Source organism: Monodelphis domestica, chromosome 4 (assembly GCF_027887165.1).
Source record: "Monodelphis domestica isolate mMonDom1 chromosome 4, mMonDom1.pri, whole genome shotgun sequence".
In the NCBI taxonomy this organism is placed as follows: Eukaryota; Metazoa; Chordata; class Mammalia; order Didelphimorphia; family Didelphidae; genus Monodelphis; species Monodelphis domestica.
Window position 1 is genome coordinate 298,211,849 of NC_077230.1, and position 26,739 is coordinate 298,238,587.

The 26,739-nt window shown below is 36.1% G+C and overlaps 1 protein-coding gene across 3 annotated transcripts in view; it reads right to left on the bottom strand.

Moving 5' to 3' along the window:
• The window catches only part of USP12 (ubiquitin specific peptidase 12), a 134,334-nt gene that overhangs the window by 72,934 nt on the left and 34,661 nt on the right, over window positions 1-26,739 (bottom strand). The window contains exons 1-2 of one of the 3 annotated variants that reach the window (XM_056794704.1): window positions 23,299-24,613; window positions 19,079-19,227 (exon numbers count right to left, since the gene is read on the bottom strand). The exons of 1 other annotated variant lie outside the window; for it this stretch is intronic. The gene's annotated coding sequence lies outside the window, so the exon portion shown is untranslated. Of the gene's footprint in view, window positions 1-19,078; window positions 19,228-23,298; window positions 24,614-26,739 lie in introns of those variants that run through there. One more of the 3 variants, XM_056794703.1, reaches the window with a different exon arrangement.

A 26,739-nucleotide genomic window follows, 5' to 3' on the forward strand; every position in this document is an offset into this window, starting at 1 on the left:
TGGCAAAATTGTGACACTAATGCATTACTGGTGGGGTTGTGAATTGATCCAACCATTCTGGAAGGCAATTTGGAATTTTGCTCAAAGAGCTTTAAAAGAATGCATCATGCCTTTTGATCCAGTAATACCACCACTAGGTTTGTTTCCCAATGAGATAAAGGAAAATGGGACTGGGCCTCTTTATACAAAAATATTTCTAACTGTGCTTTTTGTGGTGGCAAAAAATTGGAAACTGAGGGGATGTCCCTCAATTGAGGAATGGTTGAACAAATCGTGGTATATAATGGTGATGGAATACTATTGTGTTATAAGGAATGATGAACCGGATATTTTCAGGGGAAAAAAATGAAAAGACCTACATGAACTGATGCAGAATGAAATAAGCAGAAGTGGGAGAACATTGTACACAGTAACAGAAACACTGTGGGATGATAAAATGTGATAGATTTTGCTATTAACAGCAATACAATGATCCAAGACAATTCTGAAGGACTTATGGGGGGGGGGGGGCGGGGGGAAGCTATCCACAGCTAGAGAAAGAACTGTTGAAATAAAAATGCAGAAGAAAACATGATTAATCACTTTATTTATTTGGGTATAGGATTTTGGTTATAAAAGATTATTACAAAAATAGGTTTTAATATGGAAATAGGAAATGGGTATACATGTATTGGTGATAATACATATATAATCCAGTGGAATTGCTTGTCAACTCCAGGAGAGGGAAGGGAAGAGGAAAAGGAGACAACATGAATCATGTAACCATGGAAAAGTTATGTGAAAATTTGTTACTGGGATAAAATGAAGAAAAAAAAAACTTAGGTGCAAAAAAAAAATCTACAATCTTAAGTTTAGTTTATACATTGTGGAGAGGATTTTTTTTAAATCACCTTTGGGCTGATCTAAATAGATTGGTCCCTAACTTTAAGATCAGGTCATATATCTACTCCACTGCCAGAGGTGAGCAGAGTCCAAATCTAATATAAAAACAAAGTTCAAAGTCAAGAAAGAGGTTGGAAAAAATCAATTAAAAAAAAAAAGAATCTGACCATAAAAAGCTTCTAAAATACAAGGGAAGCTTAAGACACAAAATCAGAAGATGATAACTTGAAAGCAAGTAATTTAGTGGAATTCATCCTTCAGCTATTTTTCCAAATAGTTTATATAGTGTTGGGATTAATTTGTTCTTTAAATGTTTGACAGAATTTACTTCTGAATCCATCTGGTCCTGAGATTTTTTTTTCTTAAGAGAATTCGATGATGGCTTGTTCAATATTTTTTCCTAGATGGGTATATATTCCATTTCCTCTTCTATTAATCTGAAGACCAATCTCCCTAATGAACACTGACACAAATTTTTTAAATAAAATACTATCAAGGAGATTACAGAAATAAATCAAATATCATACATTGTGACCAATTGAGTTTTATACCAGAAATGCAGGAATATTTTAATATTAGAAAAATTATCAGCATATCAATAACATAATACCATAACAATACCCAAAACAACAGAAACCGTGACAGTCTCAATAAATACCGATAGTTTGATGAAATATAATACTCATTCCTATTAAAAATACAATAATATGGATTAGAATAAAATTATTCCTTAAAATGACAAATAGCATCTATCTATCATCATCAGCAAGCATTATCTGTAATGGGGATAAGCTAGAAGCCTTCTCAATAAAATCAGGAGTGAAGCAAAGAGGTCCATTATCACCACTATTATTCAGTATTGTAGTAAAAATGCTGGTTATAGCAATGAGAGGAAGAAATTAAAGATATTAGAATAAGCAATGGTGAAATAAAGTTATCATTCTTGACAGATGATATGACAATCTATCTACTTCAAGAGTCCTAGAGAATCAACCCAAAAGCTAATTAAAATAATTAACAACTTTAGCAAAGCAGCAGGATATAAAATGAACCTACATAAATCATTAGTATTCCAATAACATCCAAAAGTAAGAGAGAAAAAAAGAAACCCCATTAAAAATAATTGTAGACAAGGTAAAATGCCTGGAAATCTAACTGCCAAGACAAACCCAAGAACTATATGAACACAACTACAAAATACTTTTCCATACAAAATCAGATATAAACAACTGAAGAAACGTTAATTGCTCATGGGTAGCCTAAGCTGATATAATAAAAATGACAATTCTACATAAATTTACTTATTCAGTGCCATACCAATCAAACTATTCAAAAACTATTTCATAGAGCTAGAAAAATAATGAAATTCATCTGGAAGAAAAAACCTAGACTATCAAAGGATTTAAAAAAAAAAAAAGCAAAGCAGCCTAGCTATACTGAATTGTAAAGTTAAATCAAGCTATATTTATAAGTGGCAACCATCAAAACAACCTGGCACTAGCTAAGAAATACAGTAGTAGATCACTGGCCTAGATTAAGGTACTAAACTTGCATTAGTAAATGGCCATGATAATCTAGTGTTTGAAAAACCTGAAAAATTAAAGCTTCTGGAAGAAAATTCCAACTATTCCAATTTTCTTCCACTTTTCAGCTTCCATTTATGTTTTGTCTTCCATCATTAGATTATAAGCATATTGTGAGGGCAGGAAATATCTATTGTTTAATTTAACAATTCTGTTGGTAAACCACAAATTCTAAAAGTGAGCAACAGAAAGAACTTCAAAGGGTAAATCAAATGACACAAGACTATTCTTTACTCCGCCAAACCCACAGAAGGGGGGTATAATGTATCCTGAAGAATAAAGATCAAAATACAACCCAAGATGACATACTCTGCACACCTAAACATAATCATTAATGAGGGGTTGGGGGTGGGGACGGGTGGAATATAAGTGGGGGCATTCGATAAAAAAAGTATCTGAAATACTGCTAGAAAGAAAATCAAGTCTAAAAAAAAAACTATTTGAATCTCAAACACCTATGAGAATATAATCTGAATCCCTACTTTTTTTGAGATTGTAATTCAACTCCATCTTCTGAGTTAAGAAGAAGGCCATGTGTATAAGGGGGACACGTGCATTCTAGAAGGATGCCAGAAGCCTCTTGGCTTCCTAGCACCAGAAAACATTTGCCTCTTGTCCCAAGTGACTCTGGCCTCTCACTGGGACTGATGTCAAGTATAGCAAATCAGAGACTTGGAAAAGTGCCATCACATCACAGAAGATATAAATTTCAGGTCAAGAAAAGAAAGGTCTCTCTCTGGTCTTGGAACCATATATAAGCACCTAGGTGAGCTAGAATAGAAGATCAAGATGGCTAAGGGAAAAGGTGTGCAAAGTTAACAGCCAGCTGCATGTGGCTGGTGTCTTTTCTTTCTCTGTCCTGCTCTTTTATTTAGTAATTTATTTAAATTTAATAATTTATTTAATAATTTTCCAGGGAAAATAATACAATTGGAATATTATAAAATAATTATAAATGATCAAGCATAAACTAAGATCCAAAAAAGCTAAGTGACTTGCTCAAAAGTTATAGAAGTTGTGGGGGTAGCTGGGAAGTCCAGTGGATTGAGAGTCAGGCCTAGAGATGGGAGGTCCTAGGTTCAAATCTGGCCTCAGACACTTCCCAGCTGTGTGACCCTGTGCAAGTCACTTGCCCCCCATTGCCTAGCCCTTACCACTCTTCTGCCTTGGAACAAAGGCACAGTATTGATTCCAAGACAGAGGGTAAGGGTTTAAAAAAAAAAGTTATTGAAGTTATAAACAGCAGGGACAGTATTCAAACACAAGTTTACCAACCCCAAATTTACACCATTTGTGGGGGGGGGGGGGGGGGGGGGAGTGGAGCAGCTAGATGCTAAGTTTAAAGGACTTTCTCACTTCTGTGTCAGCTAGTCTTCTACAAAAAGTTACCTCTCCAACAAGGATACTCCTGAAAGGACTGGTTTGGGAGACTGATAAATTAGCCTTAATCTACTTCCTGATAAATCCCAAGTATCTTGATTAAAAATGCAAAGAATCTGAAAATGAAGGTAGAATTATCTGCACATACTCAAAAAAAAAAATCACCAGAAAGTTTAGAAAAGATTTTAGAACCTGAGTTTATGTAGACAAATAAAGAATTGTTATATCATATCATTTATCATATATTTAAGTGTAGCCCTATCCACCAGCTTCCAAGGGAGGAATTAATAGCTTCCTGGGGAAAGGGACCATTTAATCAGGAATGAGGTGGGTGAGGGAGAACAATCATTTTGTTGGAGTAGGAAGTTAAGACACTGGAAGAAAAGAGGGGTATACCAAGCAGAGACAGGAAATGAAGATGAGACTGGAAGGGAAGGGAAAACAACTGAGCTTCCCCTGGGACAGCCAGTATCATCTTCCACAGCAAATAAACCAGCAGTTGGTTAAGAGGAAAGGTCTAAATGATGATAAATTCAGTCCCCTCTACTGCAAAGGATTACCTCTCCCTGTTTAGGAGAACACAGGGGAAAAAAAACCCTATATCTCATCAGTGCTAGTATTATTTTGTATGCTTAATTCTTCTTTTATAAATTAGTTCATTCCCATTAGTTTGGACATGTGCAGGTGCATATGCAATCAGCGTGCATGTAGGAACTTGCTCCTAAGGTTTTCTATTTCAAAAACTACTCTACAATTCTAGCCTGAAAGGGCCTCCCATGGGGTTACCAGTCAAATGTTGTCCTGATTTTGAAACAAAGGAACAGAATGGAATCTGTAAACTATAAGCCAGTAAGCTTGAATTCTATTCCTATGGCAATTTTTTTAAATGGAATTTTTTATTTAATTAATTTAGAATGTTTTTCCATGGTTACATGATTCACTATCTTTCCTTCCCCTTCTCCCCTCCCCATAGCCAAAGAGCAATTCCACTGGGTTTTACATGTGTCATTGATCAAGGTCTATTTCCATATTATTAATATTTGCATTTGATTGATCGCTTAGAGTCTACATCCCCAATCATATGTGATCAAGCAGGTGTTTTTCCTTCTGTGTTTCTACTTTCACAGTTCTTTCTCTGGATGTGAATAGTGTTCTTATAAGTCCCTCAGAATTATTCTAGACCACTGCATTGAGGCTGGTAGAAAAGTCCATTACGTTCAATTGTGTCAGTGTATCAGTCTCTGTGTACAATCCTCTCCTGGTTCTGCTCCTTGATTCCTGTTCCAGTTCACATGGAATTCCTCCAGTTCATTATTCCTTTGGGCACAATACAGTATTCCATCACCAACAGATACCACAATTTGTTCAGTCATTCTCCAAACAAAGGGCATCCCCTCATTTTTCAATTTTTTTGCCACTACAAAGAGAACAGCTATAAATATTTTTTAATGTCTTCTTCCTTATGATCACTTTGGGGTATAAACTCAGCAATGGTATGGCTAGATCAAAGGGCAGGCAGTCTTTTAAAGCCCCTTAAGCATAGTTCCAAATGGCCTACCGGATTTCTTAAAAAGATCTTTTAAAGTGATAGCTAACAAATATCTTGAACAGAAAAGTATTCATTAAAAAAAGAGTCAACAGTGGCTTCATCAAGAACTTGTCAAATCAGAATAAACTCATTTCCTTTTTTTGATAGGATAACTAAGCTAGAGTATAATTTACCTAGATTTTTAAACAAAGGTTAAGATAAAAGTGCCTTATACTATTCTTATGGAAGAGATGGAGAGATACAGGTTATTGTGAATTTTAGATTTATTCCACCCTGCTTAGTCTAACAAAACAGGAATGTCTATACCCCTACTTAAGGATTAACTGTTGAGAAGAATGGCCTATGACAGACACGTGTTAGCAAATGACAAATCAGAAATAACTGACAGACCCCCTGGGCTGTCCCAAGTCAAGCTTAAGCTACCATTGATACAGGTGAGAAGTAGAAAGTGCTATAAAAACAGTCTATATATTTCACGTCACTTCCTCTCTCCAGGCTCTTTTGTGGAGAGGTGGCTCTGGCTCTTTTGACGGAGAGGCTGGGGGCAGCGTGCTGGGAGTCTTGGCATCTTGGCATGGCTGCAGCTATTGTCCGGCTTTGGTGGTGAGCATCCTTGATACAATACTGGGAGAAGCTCAGTAGCCCAGTTCAGGTGAGGCATCTTCACTGAGTTCTCTTGGAGTTTAGGCTGATTCTTTTTTTTTCTCCTTTAGTTTTCCTAAAAGCCCCATCCTCCTAGGAGGCCCCTCATCTCGAGGGAGGCCTCGTGGCTAGAAGGTCTCTGAATTCCCCTTGGCTCAAGCTAGGCCAGAGAAATCTTATACTCTCTTCTTCTTAATTCCTTCCCTCTATATTAATTAAATCACCATAAAATTCCCAAACTGACTTAAGTATTTTTATTGGGATTTGAATTAATCCCCGGCGACCATAAGGATAACATATTATTAGTCAAAATCCCTAAATTTACCCCTTACATTATCCAATACTACAAAGTGATTCAAAATTCTTTGGATGGCCAAACTCAAAAGAGTAGTTGTTAATGATTTCATGTCACTGTAGCAAGAGACCTCAGGAATCTGCAGGAGCCTTCAGCTATTTAATTTTTATGTTACTGACTTTGATAAAGGCATAGATGACTCACTTCTGCATATTATAGTTTAATAAAAACAAAAGGACAAAAAGGATTGTGAAAGTCCTTGAATAGCATTGTAAGGATTAGTCAAAGAAATAGAGTATATATACTCAGCCTAGAGGAAAGCAGACATGCTAGCTATCTTCTAAAAAACTGAAAGATCAGAATTTGTCTATTTAGCCTTAGTGGGTGGAAGGAGTAGTAAAGCATATTAACTACAGAGGGCAATTTAAGCTTAATAAGAAGAAAAAAAATCCTATCAATTGGGTAACTAAAACTTCAAAGATGGCAGATTCCTCTACTTGGGAGTCTTTAAGCAAAGATTGATTGATGCTATTATAATAGAAATTTCTAAGTATATGATACTTGGACTATAGGTACTGAAGTCTGTTATATCTCTCAAATTCTATAATTCAGTGAATCAGTTTAGTTTTATTAATGACCATATAATTCTTCCAAGCAGAACCCTAAAACTTAATATGGCTCATTTAGATTCTCAAAGGAAAATAAGCCATTGGAGTATTATGCCCCTCGGGTTTAGAAAGGGAACAGAAAGTAAGAAGGAAACATACTCTCTAGTTCCTTGATACCTAATATTAAATACATGTGAAAATAGATTGTTTTAATTTGTCAGAGAGCTTAATACTTAACAGAAGGAAATTATTTTAGTATTGGGAAAACCTTTAGATGATGAAGTATGTTGCCAAGGTTTTAAAAATGAGGACAAAATCAGATGTCAGAAAACAAAGCTGTCTGAACATATACAGGTTCAATCTCTCTTTGGGCTGGCTACTAGGGATTGAATACATTGGCCCCATCAAAATATGAAACAAGGTAAAATATGAAACATTGCTCTAGTCCTGTGTAATCCCCTTAACACTTCTGTAGTAACTATAACATTATGGCAGGAAAAGTGCCAGAGGGATCTAAGAATAATGTAGTTTTTAAACCCTCTATAAATATTGAGGCTTATTCAATGACCAACAAGGGAACAATAGAAGAACTGAACTATAATAACATTGACATTTTCACTGATAATTTTAAGTTGAACCTAAATTTCTAGAAAGATGGTTCACAGAGAACCTAAAATCAGAAACCAAAACATTTGCAAGATAAATTTTAGAGTTTTTCCCACTAAAAACAAGGTAAAGCAAGGACAGCACCCTTTTCTATTATTTAACATCATTCTAGAAATGTCAATAATAGCAGTAAGAAAAGTTAAAAATAAAATCATATAGTCAGCAAAGGAAAGACAAAAGATTATTTGCAAGACAGGGGATGGATTACTTTGAAAATTCTAGAGAATTAGACAAGAAACTTATTGATGTAGTTTTGGGGGAAAGTATCAGAATACAGTTTAAAATGCCAAAAGTTATAAGTTTCTCCACATAGCAGCAACCAAAACCAGGAGGGGCAGCTGGGTAGCTCAGTGGATTGAGAGTCAGGCCTAAAGACCAGAGGTCCAAGGTTCAAATCTGGTCTCAGACACTTACTAGCTGGTGACCCTGGGCAAAAATCACTTAACCATCATTGCCTTGCCCAGTGATGGGGAATCTTTAAGAAATGGAGTGCCAGGCCCCACCCCCCACTGAGTGTTGGGTGAATAGCCCCCACCCCACCCCCTTAGTCCACCCAGGGAGGGAGAAAGCATTCCCATTGGACTGCTAGGCAGGAGAACAGATGATGTAGTCAGGCTTAGGGAGAGAGGAGAGGGGCACAAGCACTCTACTCTGCTCCCCCTAGTTATATGAGCTAAGATCCCCTCAAACCTAGCTCCTCTCCAATCTGTGTGAAATGAAAATTGAGGGGACCTTGAAAATGTCAAAGTACACCCTGTTTAGTCACTATTCAAGGAACTGGAATGCAATGTTTGGTTGAGGTCGAGGTGGGTTGAGGGTTGAGGGTTGAGGGTTGAGGGTTGAGGTTGAGGTTGAGGTTGAGGTTGAGAAAGAAAGAGAAAGAGAAAGAGAAAGAGAAAGAGAAAAGAGAAAGAGAAAGAGAAAGAGAAAGAGAAAGAGAAAGAGAAAGAGAAAAAGAGGAAGAGGAAGAGGAAGAGGAAGAGGAAGAGAAAGAGAAAGAGAAAGAGGAAGAGAAAGAGAAAGAGAAAGAGAAAGAGAAAGAGAAAGAGAAAGAGAAAGAGAAAGAGAAAGAGAAAGAGAAAGAGAAAGAGAAAGAGAAAGAGAAAGAGAAAGAGAAAGAGAAAGAGAAAGAGAAAGAGAAAGAGAAAGAGAAAGAGAAAGAGAAAGAGAAAGAGAAAGAGAAAGAGAAAGAGAAAGAGAAAGAGAAAGAGAGAAAGAGAAAGTTGGCCTGAAAAAAAAAAGCCATAGCTTACAATAAACCTTTTATTTATAGGAAAATATAACCTTCAGTTAAATGATATCATCCTGATACATTCACCTCATCACAGATCAAGCCTTCCTGAAGCAGGGAATCTTCCAAATTAACCTTTTTTAGCAAATGGTCAAGGATTGAAATCAGGTTTTAATCTGGATGAAGGACTGATTTACCTCAGGCAAGCCACTATAGTGTTTTCCAGAGCTTCAAGCCCACCTGATTTCCCTCAAACAGGCACCCCTTTGAATGCAAATTGAACAGGCTAGTAAGAAGTGAGGAGAATTCAAATAATACAAAGAATACAAATTAAGCTCAGATTTGCTTCTGAAAGAAACTGAAGAAGGGAGCTGTAGAAATGAAGAGTTTATTAGCCTAGCCTTAGGGTCATAAAATGTATTCCTAACTCACTAGACTACAGTTTTAAACATTTTAAAACTACAAACTCAAAAGACACATCCCCAAATCCCAAAAAGAATTTTTAAAGACATTGTTTGCTTCTGAAAGTAAAAACATAAGTTGTTTCTGTCTCACTATGGCCAAAGGTGATGAAGAAGCCATTGTATTATGAATGGGGTGGGGCAATCTTATTCTGAAAAGGATGCTGTCTTGAAGAGACCTGCTTATGAACTCCTCCAGGGGAAAGGGGGAGGGGAGTAGCCCAGCTGCACCTGCCTCCAACTTTCTAGTTAGGAATTCTGGTGAATTCTTTGCTTCAGGAATGGGGGCACTGAGTCCTTGGCAGGCATGCCCACAGAGGTCTCTGAGTACCATCTCTAGCAAGCGTGCCATAGGTTCGCCATGGTGGGCCTAGCCCTTACCACTTTTCTGCCCTGGAACCAATACAAGGGGTGGGGTGGGGGTTGGGGGATGGGAGAACAGGAGGAAAGAAAGAAAGAAATCCCATTCAAAATAACTACAAAATATACAGTAATCAATCTAACAAGGTGCTAGGGTCACTCATGGATGCCAAAAGGTCACAAAGTAGTTCTTTGGCAGGATGGACTTGCCCACTCAGCCCCCTTTGTATGACTTCTCTCATCAACATCCCTTACTAATGGAAGTTTAGCATGCTGAAGATAATATAATACAAGAGAGAACATCTCAGGTGCAGATTCTAGTGTCTGACTAAAATGGGTAAGGAGACTGTTGACAGTTGTGAAGCTGTGAAAGTATACTAAAAAAAGGACATGACAATCTATTGTTTTACGGATCACCATACAGTCCATACAGCTCATCATTTCAGAACTCCTTTCCCTGGACACTACCTTCCCTATGTGTCTTATATCTCTTTATCAAAATATAAACTTGAAGGCAGAGCCTAATCTGTATCCCACTAGAACCTATCATAATAACTGCCACACTGTAGGCATTTAGTAAATGCCTGATTTATTCATAGAAAGAACTACTGAAAGATCTTGACAAAATGACACAATACAAGGGTAGCAGAAAAGTGGATCAGAGAAAGAAAAAACAAAATCAGATATATCAGAACTGAAAAACCTATAAGGGGTAATAGAACAAAAAACACATTTTTCCTTGTTTTCTAGTCATTAACTTGTTTCTACTTTAATATGCTATATTTTATGTTAACGCCTTATTTTGTATGAGTTCTTATTAAATGTAATTTAAGTTCTTAATAACACAATTTTTAAAATTTACTCTAAATCTATCATTCATTAATTTACCTAAAACTTATTAAATTATTCTAGAGTCCATATTCAACCTACCTACTATATGTTCCCTGTAACTTGGTAAAGATCATCATATTTCCCTTAACTATCACAATTCTACAATGATATAATTGTGCCTTTTAATTACTAAACAAAACAGAAATGTGATATAAACAGGAATTGTTTTCATTGAAACTATATAAATGAATAAAAGTACCATACTAATGAACAAAAATAGAACTATAAATTTCACAAATCTAAAGATGACAAGAAAACAAAGCTCATTAAATGTGTCAAGATAGTACTCATCTGTCAAGCAATTTGAAGTAAGGAACATACATATGCATATGATTCAATACTGTTTTCACAGGTACATTTTAGTAAATCAGAACATTTTAAAGATGACCTCCATCTCAGTGAATAATTATCTAGTCAAAAGAGCAAACTAAAACTATGCAGCTTCACTTTCAATAATCTGTTAAACCAAAGACTACACACCAACTTGTTCTAAGAAATTCATAACTTTTTATAAAACACTTTAAAATTTTTACTTTGAAAAATAACTTTTTTCATTAGAAACTAAATTAATGATGTACCTCAGGCATGTTAGTATGCCATATGCAACACGGCATAACAGAAATTACAATAAACTTAGAGACAGAAAATCAGGGGTCAAATTCCACTTCATATACGAGTCATTTTATAATACAAATTATATTACTTTTAGAGTTTTCAGCTTCCAGATCTGCAAAATGAAGATAAAGACTCTTACTATCTACTTAACTTTCTAAAGTATCCAGTGCTTTTTGGACTATTGTTATAGTTTATAAAAGCCATTTATTCTCTTGGGGAAACCGCTACCAGTTTATACTATCTAAATGCTGATGATCTTGGAGTAACATGAACTATGTACCACTTTCCCATTCCATTCATCCCCTAATCTCCTTCTTTATATTGCCACTGCCATTTCTTACTGGAAATTCTCATTCATCATAAAACTATATTGGTTAGTGTGGAAAGGAAACTAGACTGACAGTTTGTGGGGGAAGGGGCAACTGGGAGTAGCAATTGGGTCTTGTGACTAGCACTTCCTTCCTGTCGTGTGGGACTTGCTTCCTGGTGTTGGAGGAGAGAGGAGCTTGTTCAGCACAGTCTGGTGTGGGGTGCCGCCTCTTCTTGGTTCAGCCCAAAGATTCAGGCCCAATCACTTCGGAAAGTTAGAATTGTTCTGGTTTGCTTTGTGTCTACTGTTAAGATTCTTAAAAAAAAAAAAAAGATGACTGATATACAGTAGATAGGAGTGAGACAAACCCTCCTCCAGCCTCTGGCCTGGCCTCAGGTCTGAAGCTGAGAAAAAAACTCCAATCCCAACTGGTTATTAAACTTTATATTATTTGAATTCGCAGTCAGATAAGTGGACTATCTTTTCTGGTCATAGAGGGAGCTGAACTTCAGTTCAGTCATTCCAAGACAAGCAATCCTTATCGGAACCCTGCTGTTTCCTCTCAGCAGGGGGCATCTCCCTCCCTTGCCTCACCAAGCAGTGTTCCCTCTCCCCTTAACTCCTCCAAATCCCCTATACAAACCTCCCATTATCCCCTGGTTTTCCAATCCCCCCATTTCCTTTCCCAACAAATATTACAGTAGACAAGTCAAAAGAAGGCAGAAATAGGTTTTTGGACTATCCCAGAAAAGTCTTTATTTTGGTATTACATCTGACAAAGTCCTTCATCCTATCCTTGCAGGAAAAAGATAATTTTGAGGTACATAAGAATAAGTAGATTGAGAACTGGTTTACTCATTAGAAGTAAATAATAGCTGATTTAAAAAGAAATCTCTATTGGCAAATGCCAGAGCTCTATCTCCATCTCTTATGTTGTTTATTCTGTCAATAACTTGAATAAAGGCATAAGCAGCATATTTAAAAGACTAGCAGATAAAATAACTAGGAGGGATAAAGAATCCAAAGAGATCAACAGGCTGGATATACTATGTCATTCCTAATTATATGAAATTTTGCAATTTAATAGGAATAAATGCAAAGTTCTACAATTAGGTTCAAAGAATCAGTTTCACGAGAATAAGATGGAGAACGACAATCATGTAACAAAAATTATCTAGAAGTTTTACTGTGAAAAAAATCAAATTGATATTGTCTCTATTTCTGTAATTGATTCTAATCTAAATTCATTGCCAACATTTTGTATATTGTCCAAAATTCATGTTTCTTAGCACAAAGTTTGTGCTAATTTAATTTCAGAAGTTCAGTTTTCCTCTCTAAGTTAATTAAGTTCAGAAGTTCAATTTTCCTACTAATTTCATAAAGTTATATTCTTGTACTAAGGTAATCTATTGTCCTTAAAGGGGCTTAGAAGGATGCCAGAGTCTGGTTTGTTATCTCTGCAACACTAACTAGTCATATAGATGGCCTCTACTAATAAGCTTTCCATAGGGACAAGTTGGAAGGAAGACTTGCTACTGTAAACCTCAAAATTTCTCAGACTTATGAATGTTAGGGGTTTCCCCCATTGGGGAATCTTCTACTTTAAAAAATTCCCTAGCAGATAGTGAGAATTCTACTTGAATGTGAGGGCTCATTGCCTTGGGAATATTCCTACTCCACTCTACTTAGGACTGCTTTAGGACAGAGAGCTCCTTGAGAATAATGAAAGTGCTTTGATCCATGCTTATGGAAGGGACAGGAAGTTCTTTGAATCATGACTGTTTTAGAATTGATACAATGGGATACTAAGTACCTAAAAAGGTGGGGCAACTTGTAAACTACTTAAACCTAAAAGGGTGATAACTTATTCAGAGTTTTTTTCTTAATGAAATTTGTCGCCAGGGCAGCATTTTTTCCTGTCTTACTAAAGAGATTAAAACTACTCAGCTGTGAATTCAAAATGGGCGGTCCTTTAGAAACATCTACAGTGATTGGTAGATGTAAGGACTTAGGGGAGGTGACAGAGGAGATTTTGCCCTTAAAAATAAGAGCTCAGAGCGGAGGAGGGTCTTGATTTCTGACTCTCATTCTGAAGGAGAGTTCCTTAGCTCCTCTGGGGGACTCTGTCCCTCTGGGGTAGGAGTTCTGGAGGCTCTTGAGAGAGGCCCTTTGAAACAATCTCTGGCTGGAAGACTCTTTGAGGAAGGACGCTGGCCTGGTGTCACTAAAATCCTTGTTTAGTCAGACCTTGTGGTGAGTGTTAAATAACTGACTGATTTCTCTTTTAAGACTCAGGTCTAGGCCATATTGGCTTGAGGCCCTTCATACTTATTCCTTTTCTTACTCTCTCTCTCTTTCTTTGATTACTCATTGTATTGTTAATTAAAAACTCTATAAAACCCAATTGACTTGGGTATTTGAATAATTGGGAATATTTCCCTGGTGACCACCTTATATTTGATTTTAAAACCCAAGACACTGTAGTGAAACATATTTCTGCAGTCAAATTTACTCACCCTCTCTTATATCTATCACAATTTATATCTTCCACTATTTTAATCACTATAGTTTAAGGGCTTAACCATTTTAAATCTCACACTACTAAGCCTCTTGGACCACCCCCCACCTCATCTAGGATGCATTATATTCTGAAACTTCTCTGACAACTCCAATTGACTTATTTTTCCCAAATTCTTGACGAAATAGGTTGGAAAGCCTAGCTGGCTCTGCCAAAAACTGTAATATTTATTTGGAGAGATGGGGAGGATATATGAAAAACCAAGGGATAATAAGAGGTCTGCAGTAGGGTATGGAGGAGTTGAGAGGAGAGAGGGAATATTGCTCGGTGAGGTAAAGGAGAGAGATGCTGTCTGCTGAGAGGAAGCAGCAAGGGTCCGATAAGGACTGTTAGTCTTGAATGACTGAACTGATGTTCAGCTCCCTTTATGCCCCAGAAAGATAGTCCACTTAACTGACTGCGAATTCAAATAATATAAAGTTTAATAACCAGTTGGGATTGGAGTTTTTTCCTCAGCTTTTGGAGCTGAGGCCAGCCCCCACCGGCTGGTGGCAGGTTTCTCCCACTCCCTTTTTGAGTGCTAGTTTTGTCAATTTCAGAATCTTAGCAGTAGACAGAAAGCAAACAAGAACAATTCTAACCTTCCGAAATGATTGGGCCTGAATCTTCGGGCTGAACCAAGAAGAGGCACGCCACTCCAGATTGGGCTGAACAAGCTTCTCCCTCCTCCAACACCAGGAAGGAAGAGCTAGTCACAAGACCCAACTGCTACTCCTGGTTGCCCCTTCCCCCACCAACTGTCAGTTTTGTTTCCTTTCCACATCACCCATAAAGCTGCATCTAGTTTGGATACTCCTTCTTTTGTCTGTACAAATGATGTCTGCAATGATTTGAGGTCTTTTGGTTTATTGAGGCACTAAAGAATCCTTTATTAATATCTGCTAGTCTTACCAATAAATTGACTGTGCTTGGAACGTTGTACCTGAGGTTACCTTAAATTCAATCATCACAAATGGAATTAAAGTGAAATAAATTAAAAAACTGAATATGGTGCCAAGAAAGTTAATGAAATATTAAATTACATGGAGGTGGTAGTCCTATTATTTTCTGGTCAATCCACATATTAAATATTGTGTTCATTATTAGCATGACATTTTATGACATACCACTGATAAATTGAAAAATGCCCAGATCATGAGGATGCTTACAGGCCTTTAGATCATGGAAATGGAGATGGTTAGTCCTGACTAAAGAAGATTCAAGAAGATAGGACATGAGAACAATGTTTGAATATATGAAGATTTAAGGTATAAAATAGGATACTCTATCTTCTGTGAATTTTAGTTTTACTCTACCCTGCTTAGTCTTTAGAATTCTAGCAACCAGGAATATATATACCCCCACTTAAGGATTAACTGTAGGGGAGGATGGCCTATGAATGGCATATGCTAGCAAGTGACAAATCAGAAACAACTGAATGACCCCCTGGGCTGTTCTAAACCAAGTTTAAGCCACCATTGGTACATGTGAGACACAGGAAGTGATGTAAATAACTGCCTATATATTTCACGTTACTTCCTGTGAGAGGCCCTCGGTGGCGCTGGGAGCTTTTGGCGGACGTTTGGTGTGCTTGTGGCTTTGACGGACTTTGGCAGTGGAGGTCACTGGGAGGAGCTCTGTAGTGTGGTTTAGGTGAAGTGGTTTCCCTGAAGGACCTTCTGAAGGCACTGTCCTCAAAGGAAGCCCCTCATCTTGGAAGAGGCCTCATGGCTGGAAGGTCTCTGAACTCCCCTTGTCTTAGGCCAAGCTGGAGCAGATCTTCTACCCTTTTTCCCTCTTCTCCTTCCTAATTTTTTTCCTTCTATTGTAAATAAACCACCATAAAATCCCATACTAACTTGAGTATTTCATTGGGATTTAATTTAAATCCCCGGTGACCACTAAATATAATATATTCAGTCATAACCCCCAAGTTTACCCCTAACATTTCTTTATGGCTCTGGTGGTTATTGCTATAATACCAGTTGATCTGTGCCCTGTGTAACAGGTTTGGGCCTAGTAAAATTTGCTAAGAGTAACAATACTTGGAAGTATCTTGTAGAACCAAAAACTATTTAAAAAATATTAAGGAAAGGTAAGGATGGGTAATTAACAGTTGAGGATAGAATCCCTAAATCTAACAAGGGGCTAAGCTTTCCCACTCTGGTCTGATTCTCACAAATCTGCTTCTCACTTGGATTTCCCCAAAGCCTCCTTATTCTCCTTAAACTACCTCTAATTCTGGGGTCTATACTAAATAAGCTATGCTAATTACTAATCCTCTCACTTGATAAGTAAGTTTACTGTCTCCTTACATCCCTTTCAACTTTAAATTATTTACTCTCTCTGCCCACTGCCAGCCCTTCTGGGCCTAGATAGGTTTTTTGACCTAATAAGCCTCAAAATGGCTTAGCCCTAGAAGCAATCACACAGACTCTCTCTCTTTTCTGTTGATTTCCCCCACAAACATATTTCAGAAACTCTAACCTGTTCTCCTCACCTGCCACTAGGTTTTTTTCAGTGTTCCAGGGAACAGAAATACCAGACCCCTCCTAGGCAAAAAAACCTCTAGGAGACCATTGGCAGTTGGAAAAACCAACTGACTCAGGCTAACCAGAATTCTAACCAGCATCCTTCTGAATATTTTGTCTGGCTTTAAAGAAACCTTACCATTATTCTTTACCCTAGCTGCAGAGATCCTAATTACTACAAATAGTCCTCATTAGCCCTATGGCTTAATTAATCCTAATAAAGGGTAATCATGTGAAAAAAAAAGATTAGATTTATTCTACTTGGGCCAAGAAGACAGAAGTGAGAATAACCAGGGGAAACTCAAAAATAAATAAATAGATAAATAAACAAATAAATAAATAAATAAATGGATGGATGGATGAATAAATGAATGAATAAATAAATGAAGGTGGGTTTCTGTTTGATGTACAGAAAAACTTCTTAACAATTAGAATTGTCCAAAAGTGTAACAAATTGCCTCATAAAGTAATGAATGGATTTCCCCTTATAGATTGCTCCAAGCTAAGAGTGATCATTTGTTTAGATGTTTTATCTAGAATTCTCAGTCTGAAGTTAGATTTCATTCTTATTCAGACTGTATGATAACATATAACTAAATAAGAACAGTTGTTTTATTATAGATTATAGGAATTTTATCAATTTAGAGTATTTTTGCTGTAAGAAAATGTTTTCTAAATTATACACTTAAAATTTTTGAAATATAACCAATTTATAAGTTGAAGATTTGTATGTAGCTATTTTTGTTTGTCAATTGAGTTCATTAGATTTTTCAGAAGTCCTAAGATTGAAAATTCCTTCAATCTTACTTCCTCAGCTGACAAAATTTAATTTGAAGATTTCTTTTTAAAGATACATTTTTGACATAGCAGGTATTTTCCAATACTCTCCCAATGTCCCCCTAATAAAATGGCTTGCTCAAAATAATATATTACCATTAACAGAAAGGAAACAAGTATTCTTTACAATCTTGTATTAACATTTAAAGAATCAAAGCATATGCATGACCCCAAGTTGCTAAGTATAAGATAGTAGAGAAATTCTATTAGATATTTGACCCTCCAAATCAAATCAACATACACACCAATACTTGATACTTGAAGTCTTCTATGTAAAGCTGAGAAAAGTTGAAAAGGCAAAATATCATTCAACAGAAAGAAATAGAGACCAAAGATATGAAGATCATACAAGAAGCCTCATGCTTCTACATAATGAACACTTTCTTTAAAAAAAAAAAACTAAGTGGCTCTGGACATAGTGAGCACTAAACAGCATCACAAAAGAATCAAACACATTTTAACAGATAGGAAAATATTTATTATGAACATGGGAGTTATCTCATCGTTGAATGTGTAGGCTAAATGAAACCATCTATTTTCCAAAGTTAGGATCAGAATTTATAACAAAGAAAGAATAATAAAGAGAAAAAGAGAAGACCTACAAAGATTTAATCTTGGTGTTTTTTGTTTTTTCAATTTAAACAAGCTATTGAAAATTTAAAATGGGAAATGAACAGAAATGGCAATCTCGACAATAAGTTCATCCAAAAGCCAAACCACTAATTTAATGGCTCTAACAATGAGTCCATAAGAACCCAGAAAGCATTAGTCAGCAAATAGTTGACTTACTTGCTAAACAGATAAAGATGGCTGCCAAAGGCATTACAAGAAGAAAATATAAATTCATTTGTAAATTCGTACAAAGAAGGACAGGCAATTATCAACAACGACGTTTCATAAAGCAGAGAAACAGCAGAGAATCAAACCAGTCTAAAGAAAGCTTAACAATATGCCCATCTAAACAAAGTCATTCAAGGGCATTCAAGAATAGAAATTAAAATATGACTACAAACAGAAAAAATGGAAAATATATGTAAAAATGATTATAACAAACTATTTTCTCCATCAAAGATAGTGGAACCACTACATGTGGACCTTAAAATACAACATTCAGGTTCTTTAAAAGAAGTAGAAGTGGCATGAAAAAGAACAAAGACGGGAACAACAACAGCTAGGTTAATCAAGTATATATTGAGATCAACAATTCAGAAGATAAAAATAGGGTACTGAGGGATTGATTTACTGATACGGAAGATACCAAAGGCATGGGGGGGGGGGTGAACCCCTCAGATCTTGCTAATACTGAATTATATGTGTGCATATATACACACGTTAATTGAAGGCAACCTTGATGAGTGTATTATTAGGGAACAGGCTTTTTTACAAATGATATTCAACAATGAACCACATTTTACCATCTCAAAAGTGACTGAAAGATGTCGAGATATAAGATCCCAGGTGCTTCTTATTTGTCAATTACAAAAAAATAATAATACTAATAATAAGATTTGATTCAGTAGAAGAAAGCACCACCCTGCAGCTCCTTAAGAGGTATCTTTCTTCCTTACTATGAAGATCATTCTAAGCTCCCTGGAAGATTTAACAAGAGGAATAACTGTTCAATTAACCCTCTGATAATAAACATCAGGTAAGGCATAAAACAGGGAGATGTATGCTCACCAAAAGTATTCATTATTGTGATGAAAGAGCTCCAACGCTGAATCCAGGTTGTAGGGGTATTCCCTGTGGATGGTGAGGTCCTCCAAATGCTCCTTTTTGTAGATGACATTGTGCTGACTGCATCAAGCCTCAAATCATTGCAGAGACTCCTAGAAGAGATCTGTAATCACTCAAAGGTGTTTGGTCTGTCCATCCATATGGGAAAGACCAATGATGAAGAATATCTACTGCGCAGACTTTAAATTGCATCTGGAAGGGCATTCTATAGAGCTTGACCAACAATATGTATAGCTGAGACACACCACAGATGGACAATGAGCTGGGCCCATGGTTGAAAAGGAAGAGAAAAGAGCAGGCTGGAACACTTTTTGGGAAATTGTAAAGTACCCTTACTGACCAGAGCTTCCCCATGAAAGCAAAGATCTTTAAATATAAATATTTTACTGATGTTGTTGTATGTCACTGAGATTTAGAACACCACTGCCTCCAAAGAACTAAAGATGAACATCATAGAGAAGACAATAATAAGATAAATGGTAGTGTACACAGCTGTGATATAAAACCAAAGAGGGAACTCTGAAGAAAAAGAGTAAAGGATGTCAAGAAATTGCATGACAGAGAAGATGGGTTGGTAACTTGGCAAAAAAAGATAATAAATGAACAGCCAAACTGCTCCACTGGCATCCTCACAATGTTGAAATAAAGGAAGGCCTTTAACACACTGGACTCCCTGCAGAGAACTTTTGGAAGAACAACTGAGTGGGCAGGCATGGAGAGGTTGCAATCTGTATCCATGGAAGGAACTCAAAACTGATGAGACCACAAACAAATCTGAGCATGTCCAGTATGCCACACAGTACCTGACACATAATAGGAGCTTGATTAATAAGTGCTTTTTGATTGGTGATCTCATCAGTTTTCATAAGTAAAATTTGCATAAGCATTCCCCCATAAGAATGTATTCCCCTAATTTAATATGCTATTTTTATCCAAATTATATTAAATAGTAAAAAGAATAATACATTTATACAATTTAAAAGGAAGGACAAGTAGAACAATTTTACAACTCAATACAACAATCAAATTGTTATTTAAACCCTGAAAATGAAATCTGGAATGACTGAATGTTGCTTATTTACCCAGCAACCTCTAAATCAAATGTTTAAGAATTCAAAGTTTATTAACAGGAAAAAAGGGTTAATTGTCTAGAATTATAACATATTAGAAGCAAAAGCTTAAGGGGAAATAGTAATTTGTCAAGTGTCACGTAGAGCAGTCACTAAATCTCTGATAATTATAGTTCGGATGCAAGAATCTTCATTAGACAGCCAGCCCCCAAGTTTTCATTAACTTGTAATTTAATAAATTAGTGTTTTGAGTTTTTGTTTTGGGTTTTTTTTTTAAAGTTCAATTTCCAGGATAACTAAAATGAAAAAAAAGTCTTCTAAACACATACACACAATATACTTTAGGAGATAAAGGGGCTGGTCCTAGAGTTTGTAAGACCTGAGTTCAAATCCTATAAGATCTTTGACAAGTCACTTATTAATCTAATCACCTCAGTTTCCTCAACTATAAAATGAGGATAAAAATACACATACCTCCCAGGATTGTTGCAAGGATCAAATGAGGTATCTGTAAAGCATTTAGCCCAATATCTAGCATATAAAAGATAGTTGAAAAATTCTTCCTTTCTTTCTTCCCAGTATCAAAAAGTCTGAGTTTCTAGGTCTGCCATCCACTCTGAAATCTTAAAGCAATCATGATTTTTCTGCATTTATGAAATGAAGATACTGATACCTACAACATGGCATATTCAAAAGAATGACAAATCCTGGCTCTTCCACATCCCTTGTATGGCCTTGGTAAAGTCACTTCATCTTGTGGGGTGGGTTTCAGTTTCCTTAACTATAAAATGAGGGAACTGGACTTCACTGGTTATCTAGTATATCTTTAAATCTATTACATAATATGATGATGATGAAATACAAGATCTCATGGAGCTATATAAATGTACATATGTATCTATATGTGTTTTTAAGAGTAAAAAATCCCTATAAATACCAGTGCAAAAAATCACCATAGAAAGGTGTATGAGTGTGTGGGTGTGATTTCCTTTCCAGCTAATGGTCTGATTAAAATAAATTCTATCCCGTGTAATCCAAAGCACTGTTCCAGGTACTAGGAACAAAAACAAAAGTGAAATAGTCCCTGACCCACCTACTTTTGTAAATATAAAACAGATATAAAATAGAAAATAATTTTAGGGAAAAGGCACTAGTAGTTGAAAGAATCAGAAAAGGAATCATATAGAACATGTTGCTTAAGCTGAACATTAAAGGAAACTAGAGGTACTTGAAGGAGAGGGAATTCTATGCATAGGAAATAGATTGAGAAAATGAATGAAGATTAGTGTTAGAGCATCATGTGTGGAGAACTGCAAGACTAGTTTGGCAGGACTGAAGTACATGAAATAAAAAATAGCTAACAATTAGGTAGTTTTCCAAGGTTTGCAAAGCACTTAACATCTGCTATCTCTTTTGATCATACCTACGAGCTATTATTACCCTCATTTTACATATGAGTAATGTTCAGTTGTTTTCAGTCCTGTCCAACTCTTCATGACTATTTGGGGTTTTCTTGACAAGAATCCTTAAGTTTTTTGCCATTTCCTCCTACAGCTCATTTTACAAATGAGGAAACTGAGGCAAAGAGGGTTAATAGACTTCTCCAGGGTCACACAGCTTAAGTAAGTGTCTAAGCAGATTTGAACTCAGAAAAATGCATCTTCCTGACTCAAGGTCTGGCACTCTATCTACTGAGTCATCTAGCTGCCCACAAATGAGTAAACTGAGGCCAAAAGAAATTAAATTGCTTGTCTCAGATCACACAGCTAAGTGTGTGAGACCCCTCTAGGTCCAGAACTCTATCCTTTAATGAGCAATATATTTAGTAAGTCTGGAAAGGCAGGTTAAGGCCAAGTTATAAAAGTCTTTAAATTAAAATTAAAGGACCTAGGGCCAAGCACTGAACTTGACAAAATAAATGACATGTTCACATCTTCACTTGTAAGAATGCCACACAACTGCTTTCTCTGATCCTTATCCATTGAAGAAACGGTTTATACCATGAAAATATTTATGTTCTGTTTCTATGGTAATCCCTAAAAGAGAGAAAATTCAATTATGGCTTAAATCTTTTGCAGTTCTTTTATCCTGTCACTAACATAAATTATCCTTCTTTAACTATCTCTCCCATATTCTCTTAAACAATTTGATCACTTCTAAATTCCCAAACTCTCTACCAAAAATAATCTGTATGATACCTCGTCTCATCTTATTATATCCAAAAGGTGCTTATTTTCACTTTTCAATTCACTACAGAACACATCTAGTTCATCCCCAAGTAGTAGAATATAGAAATATCATTTCCAGAAATGTCACTGAGGGAAATAACCCATTGGAACAAAATAATCTAGATTGTCCTGTAAGCTTCTTTATAATGGGACTTCACTTATGTTGTAAAAAAAGACAATATACAATTCATCTATTTTTTTAAATTTGAAATTAAGCAGTTTTTCAATAATTAAGGATTTTTTTCTCCTTCCTAACCTCCCTCCCCCAACACAAGGAGGAGGGGAAAAAGAAAAGAATATTATTAACAAGATACTTTAGACTTTATAAAGTTACTAGACAAGAGGTATGCAACTAGTAAGCACAAAGCTTTTTATCTATTGTTCCTTTGCTCATTCCAATCAGTAACTAGTAGACAGAAGGTACTTAACAAATACTTACTAACAATCACTGAACTTTCACCCAGGATGATTCACCCTAGTCCAGAATGCCCTTTCTCCAATTCCAGTTCCTGAGTGAAGCCTTCTCTTAAGGTCCCAGCCTTCAGTAACAATTCCTTCTTCTAAATTTCAGTAGAACTCATGTATTTGCATTTAACAGTACTACCCATCTCATATATCTTTTTATGCATATCCTTAACACAATAACCTGCATATAGTAGATGACCAGTAAACATTTGTTGATGATAGGTATTTGCAGGTATGCTTCTGTTTTGGGGGGATGGGTGAGAGAGATTTTTGCAAATGTATTTTAAATCCTGTTCATCTGTTAATGGTTTACTTAAAGTAATGCTAAAATAAAAGGCAACTGTTATTTCTAAAGCAGATACCAACTTATTCTTTAATAGGAATATCAAATAATCCAAACCTGGATAATCTGAAGTTCACTTTTTTCCATTCCCTGATGTTTTTGACAGTTCGGCGAAACCTCACTGAATTACTAACCTGTAAAAAACAATGGGATTTCTACTAATGCTCATTTCCCAAAAAGAGACAATGTTACTAAAAAATTTAAGTGCAATTTTCTTCTACAATTCTTATTCCAATGTATCATGGAATCAGGGAGGGAGGGAAGGAATAAGCATTTATTAAGCACTGTGTTAAGCACTTACAAATATTATCTGATCCCCCCAATCTTTCAAGGTAGGTAATATTATTGACTCTATTTTATAGTTGAGGAAATTGATTTGTGCCCAGGCTGACAAAGCCAGTGTCTCAGGCTGGATTTTATCTCTGATTTTCTTAGCTCAAGACTGAGTGCTCTATCCACTTCTCCACCCAACAACCTATAAATATTAAAGTAACCCTGGTTCCTCAAAGGTTGTGTCTAGAGTATGTCTGGCAGGTTCTACCATACTAAGCTTCAAAGAATGACCCTTGAAACAGATTGATTCTGTTTTCGAAGGATCAGTACATGGAAGGTCATCATTACCAATACCTTGTGGCCACTTGAAAAGAAATATTCTAGCCATGAATACCAAAAAGAAAATTTCAATTAAATTTTTCAATTAAAAAAAGAAAATTTTACATGGTCCTCAAAAAAAAAGAAAAGAAAAAGAAAATTTTACATGGTCCTCGGGCCTAAGCTGCCAGTTTCTGAATCTTCCATCAGAGGAAGAAAGAAAAGAAAGCAAAACATACTAACAATCACATTGTTGTCAAACTATTTACAAATTTGATTTTACGAATGATTTTGTAAATGTGAGATAGTTATGCAATAACACGAACAAACTGCTGGGGAAGCTGAATCATATCAACTTTGACACTTTTGTTATAAATAAAACTAGAAAAAAAAAGTTGTACCTAAACTGAAGACAGATCATGTTTTCCTGGAAAGGCAAAGGAAGGAGGAGATAGTATGACCATAGGTCTAAGGACTTTGTTTCATATAACAGTATTGGGAAAAAAATTCACAAAATCAACCTGAAAATATTTATGTACCAACACTGTCTGTTCAGAAGGAAGAAGCACAGAATCTCTGAAGAACTGGAAATGATCCTTCAAATTAAGTCAATATACCTACCCTTTGATGCTCAGCAAAGTGAAAAGGTGAGAAGACAAAAGAAGGCAAGATAATACAGATGAAAGCATAATTTAGGTAAAAGGAACACAAGAAATCAAAGACTGAGACAAGAGAAGCCTCACATTTTTATATTTAACACTCTCAAAAAAGAAAGTAGACAAAAACTAAAAAGTGAAGTAGATTTTATTTTACATGAAAAGACTTGTTATGAATGTTAATGTTACATCTTATCAGATGTGGATACACCAATTCGTCAGAACAAAACTAAAAATTAGTAAAAAGTTAAAATAATCAAAGTAAGGAAATAGATATGGCATATAATTGAAATCTAATACTAAACTATTTAAACAAGTAATAAGCTGTTAGAAATGAGAAAAATACTAGAAATTACATTAATACCAATTATAGTAACTTTATATAGAAACATACTACAAATCTATTGCCACAACAGGAAGTTCAAAAGGGCCCAAGTGCCTTCAATTCTGCAAAATCTGAGTTATTTGCTAAATGGAAAGAGACAGTAGCTGAAAGCAACACTAATTTAGAATGCAAACTCATTTGTAAAATCTTATAAAGGCTGATGGATGATTGATTATGAGCAGTCATTTTATAAAACAGAAAAGTAAGGGTAAAAGCTTGGCATGAGATCCAAACAAGTAAAATCATTTCAAGACTATTAAGAATGAAAATGGAAGGAAGAAAACAAATATAAGAAAAATGGATAAGATATACAGATTACTAACAAATTGTTCTAACCACCAAATACGGTAGAACAACCACAATCAGACCTTAATGTCAAAGCCCCAGATATATTTAGAGAAGACACCAAAGAGGACAAAGGCAGAAAAAGTCAACAGATTAGAACAAGTTTAAATAGAGATCTAAGCTGTAGGGATATTTATAAGAGCTGAGAGGCTAATATAAAAAATGTCTTAAGGAATTAAAGATGACAAACAATTGCAACCCCCCCCCAAAAAAAGCTCTAAATACTAAAAAAGGCAACCAAGTAAACTATATACCTCTTTTCCCACCAATACAAAACATAATTCAAGTTATCTCTAAATGCAACAACTCCATATTCACTGAGGCTATTGTGAAGATGGGATCAACTCTCCCCTATTTATTCTTTAGCCAGGAAGGTATGTATACATACATAGCCACCAGGAATAATGTATACAACCCCACTTAATCCTTGGGGGGGGGGGGGGGGGGTCTATGACCCAGGTGTGCTAGCAAGTGATTGTCTCCGTGGAAATCTAGAAATACCCAGTTTATTTAGTTGGGAGGTAGAAACCCCAGGTTTTGACTTTGTCACAGGAGAGTTTTCCTCCTGAGGGAAGGTCCCACTTCACCAGACAATAGACATCCACTTCAGCTTTGGCACAGTAGGTAGCACATCAGTCTCACAAGCTGAAGGTCCGAGTTCAATCCTCCAAAGGAGGATGTGATATGCTGGGAAAGGCTTCTGGAGACAAAAGAGCTACTTGACTTTGGATGGGGCCTACCTCCCACCTGAAGTGGATGTCCCAACTAAATAAACTGGGGATTTCTAGATTTCCACGTTGACATGATGAATCAAAAATAACTGACTGCCCCCTGGGCAGTCTGAAACAAAGTTAAAGTCACCATTAGTCCATGTAAAAGTGAATCAAAGGCACAAGAAGCGGTGCAAAGAACTGTCTTTAAATATGGTGGTAACTTCCTGTGAGGAAGTTCTTCCCCCTTTGAACTTGGCCTTGAAGGAGCTCAGGCTTGAGGCTTCAGACTGCTTTACTTTGAACTGATGTGATTGAGTGAAAAAGTCTCACTCCCTTTCCTTGGCTTTTCTGGAGAAACTAGCCTCTGGAGAGACCCCTAGTCTTAGAGGAGGCCTCATGGCTAAAAGTCTTGTTTAATTAACCTCTGTGCCCCCCTTTGCTGGGGACTCTGAAGCCCTGCCTGGTCCAGAGTAGTTATCTCTCCTGCTCTCTCTCTCTCATTTTCCTTACTTTCACTCACTCTATTTGCAAATAAACTACCAGAAAAGTCATTCTGATTTGAGTAATTCATTTGGAATTAAGTAATTAATTCCTAGTGACCATACTCTTAAATATTCAATCCAACCATAATTTTACCCCCTACACTATAAGTAGGCAATAAGTGGATCTAAGCAATATTTATCTGTGAACTATATCTTTACTATCTCCCAATTGGCAAAAGACTTAAAGAATAGAAGATCCATACTTGGTAGATGATTAGGAAAATGCATTTGACTTAATGCAATAAAATGTTGCACTAAACATTTTA